The 9,503-nt window shown below is 44.4% G+C and overlaps 1 protein-coding gene across 50 annotated transcripts in view; it reads left to right on the top strand.

The window, feature by feature from the left end:
• Window positions 1–7,587: 7,587 nt before the first annotated feature.
• The window catches only part of AHNAK2 (AHNAK nucleoprotein 2), an 83,705-nt gene continuing 81,789 nt past the window's right edge, over window positions 7,588–9,503 (top strand). For all 50 annotated transcript variants that reach the window (XM_050952489.1, XM_050952486.1, XM_050952484.1 and 47 more), the window contains exon 1: window positions 7,588–7,673. The gene's annotated coding sequence lies outside the window, so the exon portion shown is untranslated. The remainder of the gene's footprint in view (window positions 7,674–9,503) is intronic.

Raw genomic sequence — 9,503 nt, 5'->3', positions numbered from 1 at the left:
CTTTTTAAAAGTTTATCTGAAGCCTGAGAATTGTACTCTTGTTAGTCAGTAGCCTTAAAAGTTATACATATATTAAATATAGAGACTAATTTCTATTTCCTCAAAGCAGCCAGCAGAATTTTCCTTCCTATCGATCTGTGACAGAAGTGGAGTTGCTCTCTAACAGTTCATGAAGACAGTATGTTGATCCAGTTGTTGGGATCTTTAGTGTGTAGCTATATTGACCTAGTTTAATAGAGGGCTGCAAAGAAAAACAAGCAGGAAAAGAATGGATCAAGATAAGCTACTCCTCAGCAAACATTGAGGGCTTTTAAGGGATAATGGCAGAACCAGTGGCTCTGAGGACTATGATCAATCTTCTGCTGAGTCTACCAGATTAGTTTTGTCTAGATTAGAACGACCAAAGCCCGGGGACACAGAAGAAGAAAGCGACTATAGCATTTTTAAAAGGGGTTCTCTCTCAAGAGGGGGGGAAGTTGTTCAAGGGAACCTGATTGAAATAGAGTCATCCCCTGGGGCATCTGAAGAAGCTAGGCCTACCTAGTTTACCATCAGAGGTTGGTAAGTCTTTAGGTAAGATAGACGAGTGTAGACTGTTTTCTAAAATCCTTTTTTCTCTAAATTCTTTGGTTCCTACTGTTAAAATGAACAATACACTGGTTGTCTAATCACTGTACACCTCTGGTCTCACAAGGAAAGAACCTCAGACCTGCTGGGTAAGCACAGTTGATGCATAGGGCACTGCAGTCCAGGGCTGGTCTAAGATGTGGGAGAATTGTGCAGTTCCACTCCAGATAGGTAAAGGCGCGAGGCCTGACAACTGAGGGTGTGCAGAGAGACCAGGAAAGGGACAGAAATGTAGCTAGCCCTGTGAGTGTGACACTATCTATCTATCTAGGTTTTCAGAGTTTTCTCATTTTTTTCCTCAAAATGTCCAAATGTCCACAATTCTGAAAAGAATGACTCATCAAACATTCACATACTTCACATGACATTATGTGTATTTATAAATTGGATGTGGTATGTTTTGTTATCTCTCTGAACATGTTGTTTCCATTTTTTGGGTTTGTTTTTGCAAATATCTAACAGGTTATTTTGTTATAATTGCTAGTTAGTTAGTTAGTTACAGAAAAAAGATAATTGGAGAAACTTCCCATTGGGTCTAGTGTAAATCCAGGGGCATCAGTGAACTGACACCTGATCAGCCCATGAGGGGTTTGGTATTTTAATGAAATTTACATGCAGAATGTTCATCATTCTTTTGCATATTTTAGTCTTCCCATGGAATCTAAGTGAAGACAACAAATCTGTAAGAGTGAGCCATGAAAGTGCTGTTGGAGGTGAGGTGGAGAAGGTGAGAGGAAAGATCAGATCATGTAACAAATCTCACTGGCATGTAAATGCAGAAGCCAAGAACTTTAGTCATTGCCTTTGCACGCTGCAAAGAGTTTCTCTTTACATTTTCTTGACAGATGTCTCAAAATTAAAGAGACATTTTAAAGGCTTTATCTAGAATCCAACCCTGAATTAGAGCAGCTGGACAGTACACTCAGAAGAATAGGCCACTTCTATAGAAGCAGAATGATTAAGGGAATGACCAGCTTGGTGTAATCATGACTCAGTAGGGAAGTTATTGATTACATAAACAGGTGCTTGAAGTCTCCTTTTCTTAATACTCCTATGCCTTATATGTATTTGAGACAGTATAAAATGGTTTAGTACCAATAGAACAAAGCAATATAGATTGAGATTCTACTGTAGCATAGTCCTGCCTGTAGCCAGAGTTATGAATACCTTGGGAATGGAGGTTGTTCGTAATTCTGAACAAAATGTTATGGCTGTTATTTCAAAATTTACAACTGAACATTGACTTAATACAGCTTTGAAACTTTACTATGCTGAAGCAAAATGCTGCTTTTAACCATCTTAACCTAAAGGAAACAAGCACAGAAACAGTTTCCCTACCTTGTCAAATCTTTTTTTTAAACGTTCCTTTTATTTTTTAATAGTTTACGTTTAATACAGCACTGTACTGTATTTGCTTTTTTTAGTCTCTGCTACTGCCTGATTGTGTACTTCCAGTTCCAAATAAGGTGTGCGGTTGACTGATCAATTCGTAACTCTGGGGTTCTACTATATCTATTAAACCAGTGCAATAAACTTGTTGAAGTAGTGGGGTTATCGGTGTAGCACTGATGGCCATCTGTTCAACTCTGAAATCAAGTTAGAAACAGGATACTAACTGATGTACATATATATTCTCAAATATCCTTAATACAGAACATGCTCATTCCCTCCAAGTTCATTTGTGTTTTGGAGAAGCAGCCTGCTTCTGTCAACAGAGACGTCAATCTCTTTTCTTGTGTTCAGTAGGAAATCTCCTCCCACAACAAAATATTTAGTAAATGTTGTTGGAATGGGAAAACACACACACTGCTGCTTTTACAAATGCCGCCAGGTCCCTGCTCGGATACTGTGAATATATGAGTGTGTATTATTAGCTGGGTTAATCCTTGTTATGGGTTGACTTAAAACCATATTGAAACTGATGTGTGAACATGCCCTTCATTTGAAATAGCTGTAAGAGTTACGGGGCCATACCTAAAACAAGACCTAACAGAATCCTCAGAAACCAGCGCCATGTGGGCAGAGGGTTCAACTCTGTGTGTGTGTGTGTGTGTGTGTGTGTGTGTGTGTGTGTGAGAGAGAGAGAGAGCAAGAAAGAAGCAGACTGTGAGTGTATGTGTATGTGAGAGAGAGAGAGAGAGAGAGGCAGCAACCTGTAAGCACATTGCAACCCTGGAAAAAGCTAGAAAAAGAGCTTTTGGGTCTGGCGTTGGCTAAAGAGACTTGAGGCTGTAAGCTAAGAAATGTCTTCTTTTGCTCTTGGTTCCTCCTGCACTCAGAGAAGCAGGACTTTGTACATTCCTTGTTAATAAACAAGACAGCATCAAAGAATATACTAGTCTCTATCAATTTTTACTCCCACTTTGAACATCCCCAGGGCCTTGAAATTTGACTAGCCAGTCAGGTCAAAGAGAGGCAATATATAATGGCTGGCTCCAAAGAGTCAAATGTCTGAATCCAGCTGAGCCACCTTTGACTTCTGTCAGCTTGTGGCTCTTAGTTTTGCATACCAGGTGTGAGAAATCTTTGTCACATGCTAACACCCTCCTGACTGACTAGGCAGAAAAGCTGCACCAGATGTTACATTTTCATATTTCAAACAGCGAGTGCCAAGGATTGAAATGCCCAGCTCAGCCTGCGATACCGACAAGTAACCATGTCATCTGACTCACCCACCAATAAGAGAAGGCTGGGTGCATGGTATCCAGACAAAGGGATATTTCCGTGGGAATTGGGCTGGGCCCATGACACTGTACAAATGATCCTCCTTGGGGTTTGGGCATGGAAAGGAAAGAAACTAGCTAGCTCAGGGGTGGGCAAACTTTTTGGGCCGAGGGCCACATCTGGGTGGGGAAATAGCGTTCAGGGCCGGGGCAGGGGGTAGGGGTGCGGGAGGGGTGTGAGGTGTATGAGGGGGCTCAGGGCAGGGGGTTGGGATGCAGGAGGGGTGTGGGGTGTATGAGGGGGTTCAGGGCAGGGGGTTGGGATGCAGGAGGGGTGTGGGGTGTATGAGGGGGTTCAGGGCAGGGGGTTGGGATGCAGGAGGGGTGTGGGGTGTACGAGGGGGTTCAGGGCAGGGGGTTGGGATGCAGGAGGGGTGTGAGGTGTATGAGGGGGCTCAGGGCAGGGGGTTGGGATGCAGGAGGGGTGTGGGGTGTACGAGGGGGTTCAGGGCAGGGGGTTGGGATGCAGGAGGGGTGTGGGTGTACGAGGGGGTTCAGGGCAGGGGGTTGGGGTGCAGGAGGGGTGTGGGGTGTATGAGGGGGTTCAGGGCAGGGGGTTGGGGTGCAGGAGGGGTGTGGGGTGTACGAGGGGGCTCAGGGCAGGGGGTTGGGATGCAGGAGGGGTGTGGGGTGTATGAGGGGGTTCAGGGCAGGGGGTTGGGATGCAGGAGGGGTGTGAGGTGTATGAGGGGGCTCAGGGCAGGGGGTTGGGGTGCAGGAGGGGTGTGGGGTGTATGAGGGGGTTCAGGGCAGGGGGTTGGGATGCAGGAGGGCTGTGGGGTGTATGAGGGGGCTCAGGGCAGGGGTTGGGATGCAGGAGGGGTGTGGGGTGTATGAGGGGGCTCAGGGCAGGAGGTTGGGATGCAGGAGGGGAGTGGGGTGTACGACGGTGCTCAGGGCAGGGGGTTGGGATGCAGGAGGGGAGTGGGGTGTACGACAGGGCTCAGGGCAGGGGGTTGGGATGCAGGAGGGGAGTGAGGTGTACGACAGGGCTCAGGGCAGGGGGTTGGGATGCAGGAGGGGAGTGGGGTGTACGACGGGGCTCAGGGCAGGGCGTTGGGATGCAGGAGGGGAGTGAGGTGTACGACAGGGCTCAGGGCAGGGGGTTGGGATGCAGGAGGGGAGTGGGGTGTACGACGGGGCTCAGGGCAGGGCGTTGGGATGCAGAAGGGGAGTGGGGGGTACGACGGGGCTCAGGGCAGGGCGTTGGGGTGTGAGGTGCAGGCAGGGGGCTTAGAGCAGGAAGTTGTGGGGCAGGGTGCAGGAGGGGTTCGAGCTCCGGCCTGGCCCCGCTTACCTCAAGCAGTTCTGAGGAGGCAGCGGCGCGCACCAGGGCCACGGCAGGTTCCCTGCATCGCTGCCCTGGCCCCACGCCGCCCCGCTCCAGGAACCTCCCATGGGCTGCGATTCCCTGTTCCCGGCTAAGGGGAGCTGCAGGGGGCAGTGCCTGGAGGCAAGGGCAATGCATGGAGCCCTCTGCCCGCTCACCCAGGGGCCGCAGAGACGTGGTGCCGGCCATATCTGAGCACTGAGGGGCCGGATCTGGCCTGCAGGCCGTAGTCTGACCATCCCTTAACTAGCTATTAAAGAGCCCTTGCTCCATGTCTCATCTTCTGGAATTCACTCCTGTTATTTCTGCTGACTTCACCAAAACTCTGTTGCCCAGATCTTCAAAGGTATTGGGTGCCTAACTCTTTTTGATTTCAATAGGAGTTACGCAACTAAATACTGATTCAAATCAGGATTGTTTGGTAAACTATGTGCAAGCAAAAAAATTGTTGTAAATGTAAATGTGTACATCTGGGAACAAAGACTGTGGGCCACACTTACAGGATGGGGGACTTTATCCTGGGAAGCAGATATTCTGAAAAAGATGAGGGGGTGGTCAGATAGAACCAGTGGAATATGAGCTCCCACTGTGACACTGTGGCCAAAAAATTCTGGGCTGCATTAACAGGGGAATCTCAGGTAGGAGTAAAAAGGTTATTTTACCTCTGTATTTGGCACTGGCTCAACTGCTGCTGGAATCCTGTGCCCAGTTCTGGTGCCCACAGTTCAAAAAGGATGTTGATAAATTGCAGAAGGTTCAGAGAAGAGCCATGAGAACGATTAAAGGGTTAGAAAACCTGCCTTCTAGTAATAGACTCAAGAATCTCAAGCTACTTAGTTTAAGAAAGACTAGGTCAGGGTGACTTGATTATAGTTTATAAGTACCTACATGGGGAACAAATATTTAATAATGGGCTCTTCAGTCCAGAAGATAAAAGGTGAAACAGGATCCAGTGGCTGGAATTGAAGCTAGACAAATTCAGACTGGTGTACATTTTTTGCTGTGAGAGTAATTAATAATTGGAACAATTTACAATGGGTCATGGGGGATTCTCCATCACTGACCATTTTAAAATCAAGATTGGATATTTTTCTCTAGGAATTATTCTGGGGAAGTTCTATAGCCTGTGTTATACAGGTCAGGCTAGATGATCACAATGGTTCCTTCTGACCCTGGATTCTATGAATACCTTCAAGGATTTTGGGCCCATGCTCTTTTTCCTGATGCCCAAGACCATCTTCATGCTGCCTCTGTACCATAGGCCTCACATAAAAACACATTGCTTTGGGGAGACTTATAAACCATTGTAATATACCCCATGTAATAGACAGGTTTACTGACAGGTGCACTGCTTGCCCAAGCATCCACATAACCTCACCCTTAAACTCCCCTCCCCTCCCTTAAACTCTTCCTGTATTTGCTACCTGCACCTTCTGTATTTGTCTTGGTTTCCATGGCAAATTTGTTAGGACAGGGACTCTGGGTGCATGAATACCTTTAACAATCTGGTGCTCTGCCTTTATTTGATTTGTAAAGCTACTTGCGGTGTTAGATAAACACCAAAATTGGTTTTATCCTGTACACATTTCAGTGTTTGGCACCTGATTTTTATAAAGTGTGGGGCTCTGCACGCACAAAATAAAACAAACTTATACAGCTGATTTTCATGAGCAAATACCTGTTTGCCACATGGAGATGCAGTAAATGTGTGTGCAAATTAGGAACACCTCTGTTTTATAAACTCAGGTCTAAAGAACATTTAGTGTATCAAATTCTGCATGTTTAAATATTTTTCAAGCTCTAAAAATGCCGAACTATACAACATCTGCCCTGATGTGAAATGAAGCAACCCTGCAAACACAGTCATTTCCCCCTCGCTAGCATATTTTTTACCTATTCTGTTCTGCTCTGGTGTGTTGGCAAAGTAGCTGGACACATTGTGGGACACTCCCAACTCTCTCTTTGTTTCCAGTTTGCGTTTTGCAGTATCCCCTGGGCCCCTACATGTTTTAGCGAATGTAAAAAATTAGAACAACTCTTTGGAGGGAACACTGATGCATTGCATTTCCTCTGCCCTGATTTCTGGAAGCGTAATAGTCACTGCCATGACTTCTCTTGGGGAGGTGGGTATTAGAAAACAGGAGAGGGGAGGAACTCTGAACTTGAGCAAACCAGTTTTTGCCAATGCTAAGCAACTTTCCTCATGTCTTAGTATCAGGACACATTGCCAAGACAGCAGTAAGAACAGAATGGCACTCCCTAGCTTTAACTCACAGTACCACGTATGTGAGATAAGCAAACGGTGCAGCCAGATCTGTTAGTTTCAGTGTCCAATTTTTAACAGTAATAAGTTGTTGACAATAAAAGAAGATGAAAAGAATTGTGTGTTAGAACTGAGCTGGTGTGAGAAGCTATATCCAGTACAAATAGATTGTTAATGACGTAGTTATGCCTGGGAATGGATCTCAGGAAAAGAGATGTTTCATTTGCTTTCTCTCTCATCCCCGATGTGTTTTCAGTCACAAGGAAGTTGTGCTTGTCTCTCCACCTTGTACAGATACAAGTGCTTGCAGTCGCAGGCTCACAGTGGGACAAAGACAGAGCATGTATTGAAACCCACACTTTCCTTCTACACTCCAGTGTGAGTTCCTAGCAAGCGCAGAGTTCAGTCCTGCCCTAAATGAAGCATTACAGCTGTTGCTTCAGGACAGTGGGTATTGAATTTCACAGGCTATGTCATCTGCGACTGCACTCTTTGGCTTAGGGTATGGCAACAAGCCTCACCGGGGCTCAGCCACTCCCTTTCTGACTGTAGAGAAACGCCCCAGTCCACATAGAAGGAAAATTGTTTTGCTGGATTTCTGCACTGCCCATATTCCAAATGCAATAGAGAGAGAGTGAGAAAGAGCGAGAGCTTGGGGGGGCAGGCTCTGGATTGGTGTTCTGGGCAATTTCAACTTCAGGGCAACTTTTGAGAACTTCAGTTATTTTTGGTAAGTTTGTTTAAACATCCCTCTCTCTTTCTATGATGCAGTGTGCGCACGTTTGCAATAAATGAAGGGGCTCTTAAATTAGAATTGTAGCTGCATGTGTGCTTTGATATAATGACTGTCATAAAGGTGCCATGCTACCAGCTATGCACTAGATCAGTGAAACATACACAGACATGCACATATACTGACCATCGGAAATCTGGTGATGCTGAGGGAGGAAAATAGTTGAGACTTAAAATAAGGTGCACCCAAATATAACACATGTGGCTGGGCGTAGAGTTAAGTGCTTCCACATCTCATTTGCTTAGTTCTTGCATTTGGAGAAGCAGTGTTACACATTAGCAAGCGAGTTCACAGCAGGATTGAGAATGTTCTGATCTCATTCTCAGTCACACACATAGATATCAAAAGCTTTCAGTGTACAATCAGCTTTGAGTCCTGCACACATCTTAAGATTCAACAACTTGTCCATTTCAGGCACATATCTTTCCCTCCTCCCCACTCTATATACTTTACAGTGAAACCCCTCACAGTGAACTAGGACATAGTAAAGCTGTTTGTACTAAGTTAAAATCCTACTCCCAAATTGTTTCAATGCACCACAATGTGCAATTTGCTTGCAAATGAAGTTGTCTTATCATGAAGATGATTCTTCTACATGTGGTTTCCACTGTATGCATACAGTTGTATTTTACAGTAGATAATGCTCCCACAAGAGGGATACTGTATATATGTGCACTGTATATAATAAATACCATATACAATATATACAGAGTCATAATATATGTGCATGGCACTAAGCACCCTATATATTGGTAGTATCTGAGGTTAGAAACACCCTCAAAGATTTTAAAGACAGAGATGCACAACCTTGCTGGTGCAAATGGGATCTCAGATATCTTTCCTACGGGAGATTGCTCCAGCAAAACCTGCTAATAAAACCTGGCTATGATCTGTCTGTCTACCTATCTAGGTTCTTATATAATCCCATCAACACAGTTACTGTGCACCTTAAAGATCTTTGATCAGATTAACATAATGGTACATTCAATGCCAGGGGATTTGAAGTGGGGCAGCATTGCATTTGTAGCTACCCAGAGAAAGATCTGGCAGCTTTAAAGTCTTTGATAGAAAAAAGACAACATTTTTCAAATTAGAAGACACCAAACAGATGGGACTGTACCACAGAAGTGACAGTTGTTCTCTGTGATTTGTGAAACATGACACTCTGAAGATTTAATTCTACTCCATATAATTATCATGATAACTGTAATTGTTTTTCTTCTACAGGTTGTTATACTAAAAAATAACCGTATATAAACTATTCACAGCCCTAAAGAGAGTTTCCTCTCAAAACTTTATGCTAGCGTACTCGTATATACAGTGTTTTAGGAGTTTAATCAGGAGCATAAAATGCATCATGCCTGAGGACTTTTTATTGGGCTGCTGATTCTTTTTTCTTTTTAAACTAACAAGTGGGATTGAAACATTTATTTGCAATAACCTTAAAAGTTAAACTATAAAACAGCACTAGTCCTGCTACAGTGTTAATAAATTCTATGCTGGCTTTAGCTTCTCTGTTGGATAATGTAGATTTTTAGCTGAAATAGCATAAACAAACTTTCTTTGATCTTGTCATTTTACTATTTTTGGTGTGGCACTCTCGTAAAGTACACTCAGCTATTAGGCTACATAGTTTGTGTAAATCTTCTTAAAGTAAAGTCAGTTTGACTGTATACTCTGCACTTAAAAGTAATTCAGTGAAGATGGCTAAATTCCAATCTACTGTACAGCTGTGTTTAGTATGAAAGATGGCAAGGTCTTTCAATC

This window comes from Gopherus flavomarginatus, chromosome 5, assembly GCF_025201925.1.
Source record: "Gopherus flavomarginatus isolate rGopFla2 chromosome 5, rGopFla2.mat.asm, whole genome shotgun sequence".
Classification (NCBI taxonomy): domain Eukaryota; kingdom Metazoa; phylum Chordata; order Testudines; family Testudinidae; genus Gopherus; species Gopherus flavomarginatus.
The sequence above is the reverse complement of the archived record's forward strand: the minus strand, read 5'-3'. Positions and strand labels throughout refer to the sequence as shown.